The sequence below is a fragment of the Amyelois transitella genome, chromosome 9 (assembly GCF_032362555.1).
Source record: "Amyelois transitella isolate CPQ chromosome 9, ilAmyTran1.1, whole genome shotgun sequence".
NCBI classification, from domain to species: Eukaryota; Metazoa; Arthropoda; class Insecta; order Lepidoptera; family Pyralidae; genus Amyelois; species Amyelois transitella.
The window spans coordinates 1,335,621-1,355,233 of NC_083512.1; the positions used below are offsets into that span (position 1 = coordinate 1,335,621).

Sequence of the window (19,613 nt, forward strand, 5' to 3'; positions counted from 1 at the left end):
TTGTTTCCTAAATCACGATTAGTCATACCAAAACGAGTCTATTGTCATTAAATGCCGTTTCAATTGACAATGCGACAATGGATGAAATTGTATTTTACTGGTTTTCCTATTTTTAAGGTATCTGTGTCTTTAAATTATGTTAGTTTTAACTCGATTGTCTTTACAAGGCTGTGAGTAGCCCCAGTCAGTAAAGCTATAATTTTGGCGATGACGTGTTGCCGAAAGACATAAGGAAAAGGTCGGAGTGGGAAGGCCTAAGGAACGTATCTTAATCAAATTAAGGACGTCCTGGTAAAGGGTCAGGTCGATAGTACCCAAAACCGCCGAGCTTGCATGAAGAGTGTTATGAATGTGGATGAAGCGAAGGAAGTATGCAGAGATCGTGGTAAGTGGAAAGATATAGTCTCTGCCTACCCCTCCGGGAAAAAGGCGTGATTTTTTTGTATGTATATATGTATGTACGTGTTGCCGAAAATGTAGTGAAAGGTAGGCTCTCGTAATGTGTCGTATTGTATCAAAAATACAGTCAACAACACATAAACCAACCCAAATAGCAAATTCGCCCCTATTACCGCTTCATAGAGTTCCATGAAGTTCCATACATAAGTTTTGATACTAACCGATGCTCTTACTATGAGGGAAAACATAAGGAATCCTGCACATTCAGGCAAGTGGATGTGTAACCACGATCCAATAGGTACGTGTTTAGATTCCCATGCATTGGTTGCGGAGGTCAGATGGGAGTCGGTGTAAAAACCTGATACACCCAATCTCTCTCCAGAGTGGTGAGGATGTAACCGGGACAAAAGCCAGGAGGGAGTTCCATGAACAGTAATTTGATATGCGGTTGACTGTACTTCTCGTTTGGTTGTGCAACATCATTCTCGCGTGGATTGTACCTGCCTACTTATACCTAATACCTCCGATGACTACGATCCACTGATTTATTGGCATTCCGCTGAACTATGCGAGTGATTGCAGCAACTGTACGTTTAAATACTAACAGACACGCCCCGCTTTCGGTTGAGTAACTGAAATTAAATTTTAAATTGTGTTTGTACTTGTGCCGTGCGGTTCTCGGCACCAGTACAAAAAAGAATAGGACCACTCCATCTCTTTCCCATGGATGTCGTAAAAGGCGACTAAGGGATAGGCTTACGAACTTGGGATTCTTTTTAAGGCGATGGGCTAGCAACCTGTCACTATTTGAATCTCAATTCTATCATCAAGCCAAATAGCTGAACGTGGCCATTCAGTCTTTTTCAAGACTGTTGGCTCTGTCTACCCCGCAAGGGATATAGACGTGATCATAAGTATGTTTGTACTTAATGTATTTTGCTTGCTACAATGTGTTTTGATTCGCTCGTGAGAGATTCGGTTAATTGTATAGCAAAAAAAATACAAAGTCGGTTAAAATGTAAGTTTTGTTCTAAATAAGTACTTATATATTATTTGAAAGTAATGTTTATTTATATAATCTGTGGGATATTGTGTGGGAGTTGGAAACCATGTTTTAACATGAGAAAAGAACTTTTTCTGATTGGCCTGGGTCTTGAATGTTTTTATATATATAATTATTTATTATAAAATAAAGTATCGTTTAGTTAGTATCTCGTAACACAAGTCTCGAACTTAGTTTGAGGCTAACTCAATCTGTGTTATTTGTCCCGTATATATTTATTTATAAAGAATAAGACCACTCCATCTCTTTCCCATGGATATCGTAAAAGGCGACTAAGGGATAGGCTCACTAACTTGGGATTCTTTTTAGACGATGGGTTAGCAATCTGTCACTATTTTAATCTCAATTATATCATTAAGCCAAATAGCTGAACGTGGCCATTCAGTCTTTTCAAGACTGTTGGCTCTGTCTACCCTGCAAAGGATATAGACCTGAACATATGTATGTAAGTATGTATTATTTATTATAAATATCCTCCACATTGAGAAACAGTGCGTTTAAAGATTCCAGATTAATTCATAAACATGTAAACTACGCTTCATAAATCTCAAATGACAAATGCTGTACTAGACGAATGTAAAATAAAGAAATTACAGAAGGGGAATACCACGAACGGCAATAATTATGGATAAGTGGTTGGATTTTTGGTCAGTCACAACTTTTAACCGTACTTGCTGAGATTTCTTTTTTATTCAATTTAATCAGAAATCCTTACTGTTTGTCATGTCTTAAAAGCTATGACAAATTAACAATGAAAATAATTCAACAAAAATAATTTGAAATTATTTCGATATATTGTAACAGCACAAAATAAAAATAGGACAGAAGGAAACTTTTCCCTATGTATATTTTAGAGGAAACATAAAAACATAAAAAAATTGTATGAAGTTCAGCATGCCCATTTCATTTAATTTGAAAAATTTGGACGTCTCCTCTTTTATATAGAGATTTAATATTGTAAACAAACTGCTTTCAAAGTGTCAGATTCAACTGAAGAGCTGTTTAATCTTCTTGCTAATCGTTCTTAAATGTGTAGTAAGAGATTAAAATTAAATGTCTTTTATTAAAATATATGTCTGTCGAAACGATTTTACAAAAGCGCCGACTATCTTGTCGTTTGTACTCTAATAGTATTCACTTAATTAAACATACATACATACATAAAGTCACGTCTTTATCCCCTGCGGGGCAGACAAAGCCAACAATTCAAAAGACTGATAGGCCATGTCATATAAGTATTTACTCTTTTTGATATCCTCTATGGTAACGGTTATATTGTAAATAAATGATTCAAAATGTGAACACATTAAAATTTACAGTTTTATTTAACAGGCCTCGTTAGGTTATTTGGCTTGAAAAAGTATTATGTAACGAGAGTATTTATTATTATACAACTAGCTTACTCCCGCGGCTCCACTTACTTTGTAGTATACCCTGTGTCCTTTTCGTACTTTGCACATACATACATACATACATACATAAAATCACGCCTCTTTCCCGGAGGGGTAGGCAGAGACTACCTCTTTCCACTTGCCACGATCTCTGCATACTTCTTTCGCTTCGTCCACATTCATAACTCTCTTCATACAAGCTCGGCGGTTTCGGGTACTTTTGACCTGACCCTTTACCAGGACGTCCTTAATTTGATCAAGATACGTTCGTCTAGGTCTTCCCACTCCGACCTTTCCCTCCACACTCTCCTTGTATATCTGCTTAGTCAACCTGCTTTCATTCATCCTCTCCACATGACCGAACCATCTTAACATACTCTTTTCTATTCCTGTAACTACATCTTCTTTCACATCACAACATTCCCTTATCACGCTGTTCCTTATCCTGTCACTCAATTTCACACCCATCATACTCCTTAACGCTCTCATTTCCACTGCATTTATTCTGCTTTCATGCTTCTTTTGCCATACCCAACTTTCACTCCCATACATTAATGTCGGGACCAACACGCCCCTGTGCACAGCCAGTCGAGCCTTTTTGGATAGTTTCTGACTGCTCATAAAGGCATGCAAAGCTCCATTCACCATGTTCCCCGCGTTCACTCTCCTTTCAATATCACTATCATACTTGCCATCTGATGTAAACTTTGATCCTAGATATACAAACTCTTTCACTTGCTCCACTTTTTCTCCTCCAATCAAAATATTACATGCTGTCATTTCTTTCTCCATTTCAAAAACCAGTGTTTTAGTTTTACTTACGTTCACTTTCATTCCTTTCTCTTTTAAAGCTTCATGCATACAGTTTACCATCTCCTGTAACTCCTCCGCTGATGACGCCAGTATAACCTGATCGTCGGCATAGAGCAGACATTTGACGAGTAACTCATTCATCCTTAATCCACTTTTAGACTCTTTCAAATCTGTCAAACAGCTATCCATAAATAGGTTGAACAGCCACGGTGACGCAACACATCCTTGCCTAACGCCTTTCTCAATCTTAAACCACTCAGTGTGCGCTCCGTTTATCCTGACACAAGCACTCGAATCCTCATATAAGGATTTCAGTGCTCGTATTAAGAGACTGCTCACCCCATGCATAGAAAGTGCTGACCACAATTCATTCCTCTCAACTCTGTCATAGGCCTTTTCCAGATCTACGAATGTGCAATAGACTTTTTGACTTTTTGACTACTTTGCACATTATGACACAAATTTCATAGTCATAAGCGGTTCTGACCCCGAAAGACGGACAAACAAAAAAACTCACATATATAATATAAGAATGGATTTTTCACCAAATTTCACTTCTGTGCTCTCAATATTTTACAGTAATAGGTTGAGCAACACACGTAAAGCGAGCCACAAGTTGTAATTACCTTTGAATTTCAAGTCAGTGTGATTTGCATAGCTTTCTCATACACTTAGTTTCTAACATATTGAGTTTTGTTAGTAGAAGTAGTAGTAGTTCGTTAGTTGTAAGAGCAGCGGTTAGAATTCACAGGGTACAGATACAATCCCAACTATCCTAGTTCCAACAATATTAAATCAATTATATATTTCATATATTTACGGGACAAATTACACAGATTGAGTTACCCTCGAAGTAAGTTCGAGACTTGTGTTACGAGATACTAACTCAACGATACTATATTTTATAATAAATACTTATATATATAGATAAACATCCAATACCCAGGCCAATCAGTAAAAGTTATTTTCTCATCATGCCCTGACCGGGATTCGAACCCGGGACCTACTGTGTCACAGACAAGCGTACTACCGCTGCGCCTCAGAGGCCGTCAAACATTTAGAGATGAGGCCGGGGTGGGTTTTTGATCATAATCCTGGGTTGGTTTAGTCAGTTTTTTACATGAAGCGACTCCCGTCTGGACTTTTTTTACTTTGCAGGGGAACCTAATCTACATATATCTTATATATAAAATTCTCGTGTCACAATGCTCGTTCCCGTACTCCTCCGAAACGGCTTGATTGATTCTCATGAATTTTGTGAGCATATTGAGTAAGTCTGAGAATCGGCCAACATCTATTTTTCATACCCCTTAGTGACAAGGGTTGTTCACGCTTAACATTTTTTTTGAACTAGAAATTACTTAAGTAATATTAGACAGCTAGTATATATACATATATATATATATATTAGCTGCTAGCTATAGTATGTATATATATATACTATAGCTAGTATATCGAATCACGGTTCCGTCCGACGAGCTTGCACGAAGAGAATCATGAATTTGGATCATGTAATCGGTATGCATAAATAAAACACCCGAATTTTATTTTCTATTAACTATCACGAGGCTACATCATCCCTGAGTAACACAGGCTATATTTAATTCCAGTTGTAACAAGATTTCAGCCTGTGGAAGAAAAAGCCCTGTCGAGATCATTAAAAAACGCTATATATAACCGAATTACACGTGGGCGAAGCCGCGGGCGGAAAGCTAGTATATATATATATATATATATATATATATATATATATATATATATATATATATATATATATATATATATATATATATATATACCGTAGCGCCCGCTCCGGGAAAGAGACGTGATTTATGTATATTAATTAAATAAAATAAAAATTAACGCGTAAAGTCGCGGCAAAAAGCGAGTGATAGTTATAAAACCAATTCATAACTGGTTATCTTATAAATTGTTCTTAAACAATTATCTTGTCTTAGGCGTTATTATATCTTGTAAGCAAGACTAGGAAATACTATGTCATTTGATATCTTCTGCTAATTAATTTACTAGAAAAATGAGGAAATAACATACTGTGATGACATTCGTCAATCATGTTCAAGAAAAATTACATATTGTTTGTGGCATGTAAGATGTATGTATTAGGTACATTGTAATAGTATCTTTTACTAATTGCCTGTTTTTAGTAACGTCCGCTATAAAAATAAGTTTTCTTATAATATGTACATAATTATAAACAAAAGTGCCGGGTGGTTCCCGGCATCAATAGAAAGAAGAATAGGACCTCATCCATCTCTTTCCCAAGGATGTTTTAAAAGGTGACAAAGGGATAGGCAAACTATTGATTCTTCTTTAAGGCGATGGGCTAGCAACCTGTTACTATTTGAATCTCATTTCTCTCATAAAGTCAAACTACTGAACGTGGTCTATCAGTCTTATCGAGATTGCCAGCTCTGTCTACCCCCTTAGGGACATTGACGTGACTATCTGTATGTATACAGATATTCTTTTCCACGCGTCAAAAGCAAGTTTCAAGAATGTATAAAGTTAACAAAATGAAACACTAAAAATGTTATAAATTCGTAAGAAATTAAAATATAAACGATGAAATGGACAAAAAGACACAAGTAATCTCGTGCTTAGAAGTCCTTTGAGGTTTGAAATATTAAAAACGTAATAGTAAACTCTAATTCCCACCCACGGTGGTCTTTTTTTGGATAAAGAACAGAGTAAGGCGGATAAATGTTTTCGTAAAAAACATTTTATTCATGTATTTCCGAATGTAATCGACGTGGAGAAAAGGTCGGAGTAATGTAATCGAACGTATCTTGATCAAATCAAGGACGTCCTGGTAAAGGGTCAGGTCAAGAGTACCCGAAACCGCCGAGCTTGCATGAAGAGAGTTATGAATGTGGATGAAGCGAAGGAAGTATGCAGAGATCGTGGCAAGTGGAAAGATGTAGTCTCTCCGGGAAAGAGGCGTGATTTTATATATGTATGTATGTATGTATGTAATCGACGTGTGAAAATTGATAGGTTCTGGTTGAGAAAGGTAAAGGAGTGTTTGTCATTTTGAGAATTACCGAAGTTCCAATTCTATGATAGTATAAATTATATGAAGATGTATTTGATATAGTTAATTTCAAATAAAAGATTTCTTTGGTGAATTTTTACAAAATGTGATTATTACAATTTCTAAACTTCTTAATAATAATTAAGTGTAAATTAATATGAAGAAGTTCAGTTCACATAGTTAATGTGAAATTTACATACATACATACATATGGTCATGTCTATATCCCTTGCGGGGTAGACAGAGCCAACAGTCTTGAAAAGACTGAATGGCCACGTTCAGCTATTTGGCTTAATGATAGAATTGAGATTCAAATAGTGACAGGTTGCTAGCCCATCGCCTAAAAAAGAATCCCAAGTTTGTAAGCCTGTTCCTTAGTCGCCTTTTACGACATCCATGGGAAAGAGATGGAGTGGTCCTATTCTTTTTTGTATTGGTGCCGGGAACTACGCGGCACTTTGAATGTGAAATTTAACTAATTTATTTAGATTATGCCAATTTGATTTTTAAAGCTGTAATTGGAAATGATGTAAGTCATATTTTATATTATTTATATATTTATAAAAGTTGTTAGCATCAAATATATGCATGGGTATTTATACTCGTATGTAAAAGATTGTCAGAAAACTATTGTATTACTTCTTCTTACTCCTGGCTTTAGTCCCGGTTGCGTCCTCACCACTCTGGAAAGGAGCCTGGGTACTTTTGACCATGGATCTTGCATTGGGTGAGTCAGGTTTCTACACGAAGCGACTCCCGTCTGAACTCCGCAACCTTTTCAGGGGAACTTAACCCGTATTGGATCGATTATGGTTACACATTCAGATGCCTGAGTGAATTAGGTTTTCACATAAAGCGAGTCCCATCTGACCTCCGCAACTTTTGTAGGTAAACCTGACCAATATTGGATCGATCATATTTAACACATTCAATTGGCAGAATGTGCAGTTTTCCTCACGACGTTTTCCCTTACCGTAAGAGCATCTATTAGTATTCAAACTAATGAACATAACTTCGAAAATTGTGATTAGTACGTAGCCGACGTGAGATTCGAACTTGTGCCTTTTTGAGCCACACGCATTTTAACCCGGCAATTTAACTATTATACCACCGACGTATTTGTATATATTTTCACGCTCTTTTTCGATCCCTGCTTATTTCATACTTCATTCCCATTCATCAATCTTTCAATGTCAGCTCGTGAGTTAATGTTATCACTCACTTTAAAATCAAATCGCTATTGAAAACAACGTGACGTCTTACACCTACCATGTCGGTAATTGCAGATAATTGCAGTATTTTTTTTATACTTAATGAGCCGTCTTTGTTTGTTTCAAATCATGTTTTATGCGACACGAGCATACGCTGTTATTCGTGCAATTTTATAGCAGTTAACATGATATGACTTGTATAGTCCATTTCTTTAATAAAATGAAGATTTTTTATATTTCCATGTGATTCCCGGCACCAATTGAAAAAAGAATAGGACTACTCCATCACTTTCCCATGGATGTCGTAAAAGGCGATTAAGGGATACGCTTATAAACTTTGGATTCTTCTTTAAGGCGATGAGCTAGCAACCTGTCTCTATTTGAATCTCAATTCTATCATTAAGCCAAACAGCTGAACGTGGCCTATCAGTCTATTCAAGACTCTTGGCTCTGTCTACCCCACAAGGGATATAGACGTGACCATATGTATGTATGTATTTTTGATACAATATAATTAGAGTGAGTTTTACCTCAATCAGCCTCGTGGTAAACAAGATGAGGCCTAAGGTCGAGCATGTAAACTCAAATAATGCCTATTCCCTCTTGATAAAAAAAATATAAAAAGAAAAATAAAAGATAAAAAATTATCTTGCCATAAAATAAAAGTTTACAAAATAAAATAAGGTTATTAGCAAACACATCTTGTTATTTAATTTTGTTTTGTATTATAACGATAAAATACATGTATTTTTTTTTCTAAAACGACTTTTCCAGATTGTTTACCTTAATTAGGTTTTACACAGTACTCGTAGGTACTCAAAGAAAAGAAAGAAGCGCTATTAAATATACTAAAGTATAATTAATCACGCTTCTTTCCTGGAGGAGTAGGCAGAGACTAATTACATCTTTTCAATTGCCACGATCTCTGCATACTTCTTTCGCTTCATGAACATACATCAATCTTTTCATATATTCGGCATCAATAAAGAAAAGTATAAAACAACTCCATCTTTTAACCATAGATGGCGACCAAGGGATATGCTTATAAACTTAGGATTCTTTTTTTAGACGATGGGCAAACAACCTGTCACTACTCGAATCATAAGGCCAAACAGCTGAACGTGGCCTTTCAGTCTCTTCAAAACTGTTGGCTCTGTCTACCCCGCAAGGGATATAGACGTGATTATATTTATATATGTTGAACTTATAACCTGTTTATAAAATATTACAAAGAATTGAATTCATCAAATTAAAGTCTTATATCAATTGGCTTACTACCGAATTTCATAGTGAACAGTCTTTTAACAACATTAAAATTATGCAATAACTTATCTCACAGCTTGTCAGAAGAGGTCGCCGGTTCAAATTCGGCCAACTCTTTTTCTATTTGATATTTGACTGCGTAAGTCTGCTTCAACATTTGATTGAAGGCAGTGATAAGAAAATATGATGGAGTACGTTTACACAATAGTTCCTACTTATGTGTGTCTGAATAAATAATGTCAGTGCACGAACGTTGAAGGAGAGCAAAAAAAAAAAGAACAAACGTGTTGGTTTATTCTTAATGTAAATTGTATACTTATTTTAAAGATTTTTTTTTTAATTTAGATTACTATATTAAGATAACTAAAATGTCACGTTTCAAGTGCTACTTATATTTAAAAAAGGATTTAAAGAAAAAAAAATACAATTGGAAATTACATATTTGAAGTCAGTAAAATTCTCCGTTTAATATTTTGCTCACTAATGAATTTTTTATAGTGAAATAAAGAGTAAAAAAAATAACATACATACATATCATCACGTCTATATCCCTTGCGGGTAAGACAGAGCCAACAGACTTGAAATGACTGAAAGGCCACGTTCAGCTGTTTGGCTTAATGACAGGTTGCTAGCCCATCGCCTAAAAGAAGAATCCCAAATTTATAAGTCATATATATATATATATATATAATTATATTCTTTTTAATAGATTTTTCCGTCCTGCACTTCGAATTGCATTTCGTTGATTAATTATGTGTTAACAGGTTGCTTGTTAGAAGCAGTTTTCCAAATCATTGCACAGCTTTATCTGTTGGATTCCTATTAAAATCTGTATGTAATGGCGGCTCCCTAATTGCAGGTAATAATGTTAATTGCTATATTACTGGCCGGATTAGAAAACGAGGTTACTTTAAACTCTGCCTTGTTTATGCTATTTGCTAACTATCATACATTGGTGCCGTGTGGTTCCCGGCATCAATACAAAAAAGAATAGGACCACTCCATCTCTTTCCCATGGATGTCCTAAAAGGCGACTAAGGGATAGGCTTAAAAGTTTGGGTTTCTTCTTTTAGGCGATGGGCTAGCAACCTGTCGCTATTTGAATCTCAATTTTATCATTAAGCCAAATAGCTGAACGTGGCCATACAGTCTTTTCAAGACTGTTGGCTCTGTCTACCCCGCAAGGGATATAGACGTGACCATATGCATGTATGTATGTATCATACATTGGATCACGATTCAACATGGAAAAGGAACACTAATAAGAGATTGCTGATTGGTAGCAAGTATATCTTCTGCAGGCTTCACGAGAAGAGTGCACTGGAATTACATACATAAAATCACGACTATATCCCTTCCGGGGTAGGCAGAGACTACATCTTTTCACTTGCCATGATCTCTGCATACTTCCTTCGCATCGTCCACATTCATCACATCACATACAGCTCGGCGGTTTAGGGTACTCTTAATCGAATCTTTTAGAGATTACTTTCAGCTAGATGGCTCAATGATAGGAATTGGTACTTAAATAAAATTAATTATTACGCTCTTAACGAACGGCAAAGCAAATAAAAAAAGCCACAGTGTCGTTGAGCCGAGTGATTGCTTACACAAATTGCGGACAGCGATCACGTTCCGGGAATGAACGGGTTAACAGATTAAATAGGAATAACAGATGCAAACCTGGAAAGCTTTGACAAAGCTTCAGTTCTAAATTTAAACTCCTTTTTTTAAGACTGTTGGCTCTGTCTACTCTGCAAGTGATAAATACGTGGCTTTATGTATGTAGGTACATGTCACACAACTGGTTTAATTGTTTATTTTCTCTGTCTACTTACATACATGCATACACACATAAAATCACGCCTCTTTCCCGGAGGGGTAGGCAGAGACTACCTCTTTCCTCTTGCTACGATCTCTGCATACTTCCATCGCACATTCATAACTCTCTTCATGCAAGCTCGGCGGTTTCGGGTACTTTCTTTGTCTAATTTTGTTAAATATTTTTGTTGACTTATTTATTTATCCAACAACTTCCCGGGTCGGGTCATCTAAAGGATTCTAGGATTTCCCGGAAGAATTACATAAATCAACAAATTAACCGCCGCCGTTCGGCGAATTAATTTTGAATTTCCATTTGGGAATCTGCATAAATATACGTATTTACGCACTAATAAACTGATTGCGGGCTAATACGTTTAATTGTTACAACAACACCTTATTAGAATAGTGAATAAATCTTCAGTTGTTTTCAGCACCAATTAGGTTTGCCAGTAATTTTAATAACGGCGGCTTTATAAACACCTTCATAAAATGATTCACATCCCTATTTCTATACAAATATAATTTTCAATTTATTCAAAAACACAATACATACATTGCATTCAAATATTAAGAACCAGATTTACAATAGTAAAATATATTAATAGAATTAAAATTTGAGAGCAAAATAAATTTGTAAGTAGTTAAGTATATAAAAGAAGAATCATCGTAACTTTTACTATCGTGTAGACAGGCATGAAGAGACTTATGATTGATAATGAAGCGGAAGAAATGCGGAGATCTTAGCAAGTGGAAGGATGTAGTTTCTGCTTACCACTGCGGTAAAGAGTATCTTTGTAGTTAAGTTCAAATAAAAAAATAACAATACCCATACACAGACCGTTAGGCCAAGTCAAGAAGTCATGAAAAGTTTGCCAAATCCATTCTACCAAATTATCCCGTAGCTATTTCTTCATCACATTTTTGCACCAAGAATTAAGCTAAGAACACTCACGATTTTATCATCCATATTCTCTATCAGTGCGCATTCACTCGAATAAATTCGCTGACATTCAGTTTTCCTTCACCACTTTCAAGTCCCACAAACTTTAAACGCCTCAACCGATTTTGATCAAACATGTCTAAGAACACTCGCACGTAAATCGCCTTTAATCTAAAACAACTAAATTAAAAATCTCTTTTAAATGCTCAATTGACAAACGTAAATAACCTTCAATTCTAAACAATTAAATTTAAAATCGCTTCATCCGTTTGTGAGCTACGATGCCACAACCAATAGTCACTTCAAACTACCTAACACCCTTGTTTTTGCGTCGGGGGTTAAAAAGTAGCCGCACTATTTCGAAAAGACATTGATTTAATTCCATAGAACTAAATTAGAACACAATTAGCGACACTTGCAAAGTCATTGTAAAGAATAGACAGGTATAAACGCTTTTTTACTAATTAAAGATGCGATTATGAACTAATTATAGAACTGCTACAATAGCAAGGTTAGCTGGAGAGGAAATTATTGTAAAACTAGGTTACTAGGTATTCTAGAAAAAGTATGTAAAGAATGAATCAGTCTTAGTGTTTATTTTATCAACATTAGACCACTCCATTTCCTAGAGACTAAGGGAGAATGACACCACTGTCTAGTGCTGATCATAATTTTAACTGGGTTAAGTTTCCCGGAATGTCTTGGAGAGAATCAGTCGTGATTTGCTTTAGTTATGTCTTCCTCCTGGCTTTAGTCCCGGTTGCATCCTACATATACATAGCGACAGGGTTAACTGGAAGATAAGGTTGACTGGAAGAGATTGCTTAAGCGATAAGTCCGCCTTTGTACCTCATTACCTGTGTTTTTTCTTTCTGTTTCTTATGGTGCAATAAAGAGTATATCTTTATATCTATCTGCATTCGACCATGGATCCTAGATTGGGTGAGTCAGGTTTTTACACGAAACAACTCCCATCTGACCTCCGCAACCTTTGCAGGTAAACCTAACCCGTATTAGATCCATGGTTACAGATCCAGTTGCCTGAACTTGCAGGTTTCCTCACGATGTTTTCTCTCACAGTAAGAGCATCGGTTACTATTCAAACTAATTAACATAACTTTGAAAATAGTCATTGGTACATGTCTTAGTCTGTCCAATAAAAAACAAAATAGCATTACTCCTCTTTCCCATGGATGTCATAAAAGGCGACTAAGGGATAAGCTTATACATTTGTGATTCTTATTTTAGGCGATGGGCTAGCAACCTGTCACTATTTGAATCTCAATTCTATCATCAATCCAAAAAGCTGAACGTTGCCTATCAGTCTTTTGAAGTCTGTTGGCTCTGTCTACTGTATGTATGTATCCAATTTGGCGAGGATTGAGAGTTAATACCCAATCGAACGCAGCGCACCGCCCGCTGGAAGTAATTTGCATCTGATGGTAAATATGATGAATTTTCCGATGAAATAAAAGTAGAGGATATTTTATCATCAATATGCTCAATTAATTGAATTCATATTACAACGGATGCCGAGCGGTTAGGGTGGCAAATAAAAAAAAGGCAAAGATAAAAGGTTCAAATCCCATTATAAGTACCTTTTGTGATTTATGTACCTACATTAGCTAGATTTGTGCCACACGGTTTCTGGCACTTTTGAATGGAACCGCTCCATAAATTTACCATGGATGTCGTAAAAGGCGACTAAGGGATAGCCTTATATACTTGGGATTGCTCTTGTAGCCGATGGGCTAGCATCCTGTCACTATTTGAATCGCAATTCCATCATAAAACCATACGGCTGAACGTGACCTTTCTGAATTTTCAAGACTGAAGGCTCTGTGTTAACCGGTCAAATTCAACGTAGCAATGCAACCAGCCTTCTGGGCACGTTGCCGCGGGCAAACTATTTGCAGGGACTACACAATTTATAAATGTAATAGGAATTTTTATTTCCTCTTTTTATTATAATAAGTAATATATTTGCGCTTTTAAGGGTTTTCTGCCTCATATTAAAAATAAATATTAAATCAATTGCGATGTTAAAAAATCCTGAATTGTAAATACAATTTAGATTTAAGATTTTTTTTAATTATTGGTCAATATGTATGGTAGATTTTCAGGACTAACTTAAGTTGCATTTCTTTGAGAAATCCCACTCAAGTCTACCTTTTATTAAAAAATAATGTCTTAAGTAACATTTCTTTACGAAATCCCAATGGTACCACTCAAAAGTCTACCTTTTATTGAAAAAAAATGTAATTTTATTTTAATGCAGACAGAAACACTCATCAAACGACATTTTATATAGCGGTGAAAGCTATTGAAAGGTTGTTTTTTCATTACGGAAAATTGGTTTATAAGAGTTCCTCCAGGGACCTCCATTCCAATGTAAATGTCAGTATTCCGGAATAGAATCCGCGACTTTGACAATTATGCATATTATATTCGAGTTTTCGGGGTTCGAACCCCCATGGGTATAAGATGAAATGTGTTGTTTTTAGATGACCTTTTGGTTGATCATTACTTGTCTTATATCATAACGTAATATCTGTGTCTTTGACCTAAGTTCGGCCCACGTTTTAAGCTTAAATTTACGATTAAAATGATGGTACTGTGTGGTTCCCGGCACTTATACAAAAAAGAATAGGACCACTCAATCTCTTTCCCATGGATGTCGTAAAAGGCGACTAAGGGATAGGCTTATAAAATTGCGACTCTTTTTTTAGGCGATGGGCAAGCAATCTGTCACTATTTGGATCTCAATCCCATCATTACGGCGAGCAGCTGAACGTGGCAGTTCAGTCTTTTCAAGACTTTTGGCTCTGTCTATCCCGCAAGGGATATAGCTAGCCCATCGCCTAAAAAAGAATCCCAAGTTTGTAAGCCTATCCCTCAGTCGCCTTTTACGACATCCAAGCGAGAGCTCTCTTTTTCTCTTTCTCTCTTTTTTTCTATTTCTCTCTCTCGAGTTGGCTCTGTCCACCCCGCAAGGGATATAGACGTGATTATATGTATGTATGTATTTTTTTATTAGTAAGTATGTAATTACAACTACATAATATCTTACACCTTCAACAAACTTCTTGTCAAAATGTTTGTTGTCACCTACATCGTGTTAAACTAACTATTGTATGCTAATAACGTGAATCATCGGCTTTTCCCACGCTGGCCACGCTTATTTATACTTTTAAGGTGACTTACAGATTGAAGGACGCGAGATAAAAAACTTTAACGGATGTAAAATCATTGATTTGTAATTTACTCTTAAAGGAATATGTTACGATTAGAAGCATACATACATAAAATCACTCCTCTTTCCCGGAGGGGCAGGCAGAGACTACCTCTTTCCACTTGCCACGATCTCTGCATACTTCCTTCGCTTCATCCACATTCATAACTCTCTTCATGCAAGCTCGGCGGTTTCGGGTACTCTTGACCTGACCCTTTTCCAGGACATCCTTAATTTGATCAAGATACGTTCGTCTAGGTCTTCCCACTCCGACCTTTCCCTCCACACTCTCCTTGTATATCTGCTGAGTTAACCTGCTTTCATCCATCCTCTCCACATGACCGAACCATCTTAACATAACCTTTTCTATTCCTGTAACTACATCTTCTTTCACAAAACAACATTCCCTTATCACGCTGTTTCTTATTCGGTCATTCAATTTCACACCCATCATACTTCTTAACGCTCTTATTTCCACTGCATTTATTCTGCTTTCGTACTTCTTTTGCCATACCCAAATTTCACTCCCATACATTAATGTCGGGACAGACAGACAGACATTTTCTTTCTTTCTTCTTTTAAGCGACGGGCTAACAACCTGTCACTATTTGAATCTCAATTCTATCATTTAGCCAAATAGCTCAATGTGGCCTATCAGTCTTTTCAAGACTGTTGGCTCTGTCTACCCCGCACGGGATATACACATGATTATATGTATTTATGTAGATTTGGTTTCGTTCAAAATATGATATCACCCACGTGCCTTGCATCGCGGTGCACGTATGCACCTAGTCGACCTTGCCGCGCCTAATCTAACATATATATATATACATATATCGACATTATACTCTATAACTGTCTCCGACTTCGCCCACTTTTCAATTCGATTCCGGGGTTGCTATAAGCATTGCGAGCTCATGATTTAAAGCGAGTTATACATTTTGTGCCGTGTGGTTACCGACACTAATAAAATAAAGGATAGGACCACCCATCTTTTCCCATGGATGTCGTAAAAGGCGATAGGCCTATAAACTTGGGATTCTTCTTAAAGGCGATGGGCCAGCAACCTGTCACTATTTGAATCTCAATTTTATCACTAAGCCAAACAGCTGAACTTGGCTTATCAGTATTTTCAAGACTGTTGGCTCTGTCTACCCCGTGAGGGATATAGACGTATGTATGTATGTATAAATTTGGTAGTGAATTTGTTAAGTTGACTACATGAAATTTGTGATTTTATTATTGTTTTAGAAATTCCTTTTGAATGAAAAAAAAATTAAACTATAATCTACATTTTTGTAAACGTTCAACAAAAGTTTAATTTGTCAATTTCAATTCTGAAACTGATTACTATCAATTATCTATTTAAATAAAAGCATGTCTTGCATACTACTATTATTTCATTCTTTAGTTACTGAAAAAAAAATATAGAAATAATGAATTTTCTTTGCATTATTTGACCTCTATATTACCCAAAAAGTCTAGCCAAAAAAAAAATCACGTCACGAATCCTGGACTACAAAAAGAATAAACACACACACAAAATACTCACTTACACATCGCGACACAATAGCGGTGCAATTTACCACTTACGTCTAAATGGAGCGTGTAGTATGAACAGTGATAACATTGCGCATGAGTGCAAATCAAAACTTATCTGCGCGTCCTGAATGATAACAGCCATTACCTGTAACGAGATACATATATTTGAGTGAAAATAGTTTTAGAATATTTTGGACAGACTAATTAAGGGTGTGATAATTGGAGGAGTGGATCATTCGCATTAAATGTAAATAAAATAAATAAATATTCCGTGCCGTGTGGTTCCCGGCACCAATACAAAAAAGAATAGGACCACTCTATCTCTTTCCCATGGATGTCGTAAAAGGCGACTGAGGGATAGGCTTACAAACTTGGGATTCTTTTTTAGGCGATGGGCTAGCAACCTGTCACTTCAACTGTTTGGCTTACTGATAGAATTGAGATTCATATAAAGTGTCGCCTCAGTCGCCTTTTACGACATCCAAGCGAGAGCTCTCTTTTTCTCTACTCTTTTTTTCTCTTTCTCTCTTTTTTTCTATTTCTCTCTCGAGTTGGCATCCACAGGGAAGAGATGGAGTGGTCCTTTTCTTTTTTGTATTGGTGCCGCGGGAACCACACGGCACAATCTGAGATAAATCCCGTACCTACATTTCAACAATCACCTTAATTGGAATAAATTGAGAAAGTAAACTAAGCGAGAAATGAAAATAACCTTTAAACAGAAGCCATTTATAAGCCGAAATGTTCCCAATAAACTTTCAGACCATCATTTTATTTAGCCAAACTTTTAAGGTTTGTTTTTCTTATAATATTTATGTCAGACAACCTTTCCTGTTTAAGAATATTACATTTTTTGTGTATTATTTTTTTATTGATCTATTTAAACCTCATTGCACAGAATACAAATGTATAGCACAATTGCTAGAAGCATTATCTACAAGTCAACCATTGGGTCTGACTTTTATGTGGGGTCAAACTAAATAAATATTATGATACCTACACAAAATATAAAATAAAATAATTATTATAAACATACATAAAAAAACTACAATAAATAATACATAAATATATAGGTGCAGCGATTACCCAAATGAGTGAAAAGGCTTATAGGTATTAAATACGTGTAGTATTTATTAAATATAGGTATTATGTACGAGTAAAAACTTTTTTTACTCTTAAACTGACACAGGATTATGAATCTGCTTGCTATTTTCTAAAGGTTAACTGGTAAAGAATGCTATTAGCATTCGGTCCACCTATTGAACTATTCTGAGGCGAAATAAAGTTTTAAATAAATAAATTAATATGATTCAGAAATTGAGATTCTGCTAGTTATTAGCCTAGAAGTATTCCAAGTTAGTTGGCCTATCCCTTAGTCGCCCTTTTGAAATCCATTGTTATCGACACGGCTTTATATTTTTAGCAACAAAAAATCGTTCGAATATCTATTAAGTTGACCGAAATTGACTTGACCATAAATTCACAATGACTAATTATCTGTCTGCGTTCAAACAGTAACAGAACGCTATGATTATGGTCATAAACTAGACCCTAATATACCCTTTATTCTGTACGGCTGATTTATAGTGGTATATGGGCCACTGATAGGCCTAATTACTTCTTGCACGCATTTACTGCCTTAATATTTTGCGTGAGCTATCTATAGGAATGTTAATCGTACAAACATATTTTATAATCTACTCTTAATCCTACTAATATTATAAATAAGAAAGTGAGTATGTCAGGATGTAAAGTATGCATGTTTGTTACTCTTTCAAGCAAAAACTACTGAAACGATTACGATGAAATTTGGTATGTAGGTAGCTGACGACCCAGAATAACATATAGGCTACTTTTTATCCCGGAGTTCCCGCGGGATTGATTCCACGCGTACGAAGTCGCGGGCGGCCTCTAGTTAAAAATAAATTCAAAATTTAATATTCCATTTCAAACACACACACACATTTATATGACAAAGCTTTTCTTAACTGATTATTTTTTTTATAATCTAGTCTGAACTGAAATTAATTTTTGAAAAAAGAAAGTATAGTATGTAAGAACGCGGAATTTTAACTATATGCATACCAAATTTCATTCGAATCGGTCTAGCGGTTCAGCTGTGAAAGCGAAACAGACAGATAGTCAGACTTATAATATTACTAGCGACACGGCTTCGCACGGGTGCAAAATTCGGAAAAAATATACATAAACACCTTCCTCTTGAATCACTCTACCTGTTACAAAAAACCGCATCAAAATCCGTTGCGTAATTTTAAAGATTTAAGCATACAGACAAACAGACTAAAATAGCGACTTTGTTTTATACTATGTAGTGACTAAGGGGTGCACGAAAGCATAAACCACTTTTAACTCATAACTCTAAAACTCATAAAACCTATTGCTCGATTTATAACATATGATGAATTAAGTCAGTCACATTTCCCTTGTCTATTTAATATGCAACCCACAATTACTCAATAAATTTTAACGCCCAGCATTTATAACACCACACGCACCCAAAACTTGCGCAAGCGCAAATGCATTGATAAATGCCCTACCTACTGATAACAGCCGACCGGCCCTGACCTGACTCGCGAAAGGCAATTTTTTCCAAGAGTTCGGTCTAATATCGTAGTAATTTTGTCACTGATTTGTAATTTATGAACTGAGAATAAGTCATAAATCAATAATTGTTGAATAAAATATCGTTTTAAGGGGTTTTGTTGGCGTGGGAATTGGGTAAGTATGATCAAGTATTTTAAGTATTTTATTCGTGTTAAATAAACTCGTAAATTAATTAGGCCGATTTAGACGAAATTCAGCACAGATGTTAGTAGTCTCACTGATGAAATGGGATACACTGATAAGAAAATTGTATCAACC

At 35.9% G+C, this 19,613-nt stretch overlaps 1 protein-coding gene across 2 annotated transcripts in view; it reads left to right on the forward strand.

Moving 5' to 3' along the window:
• LOC106130271 (terminal nucleotidyltransferase 5C) overlaps positions 1–19,613 on the forward strand; it is a 192,127-nt gene that overhangs the window by 102,589 nt on the left and 69,925 nt on the right. The window lies entirely within an intron of this gene.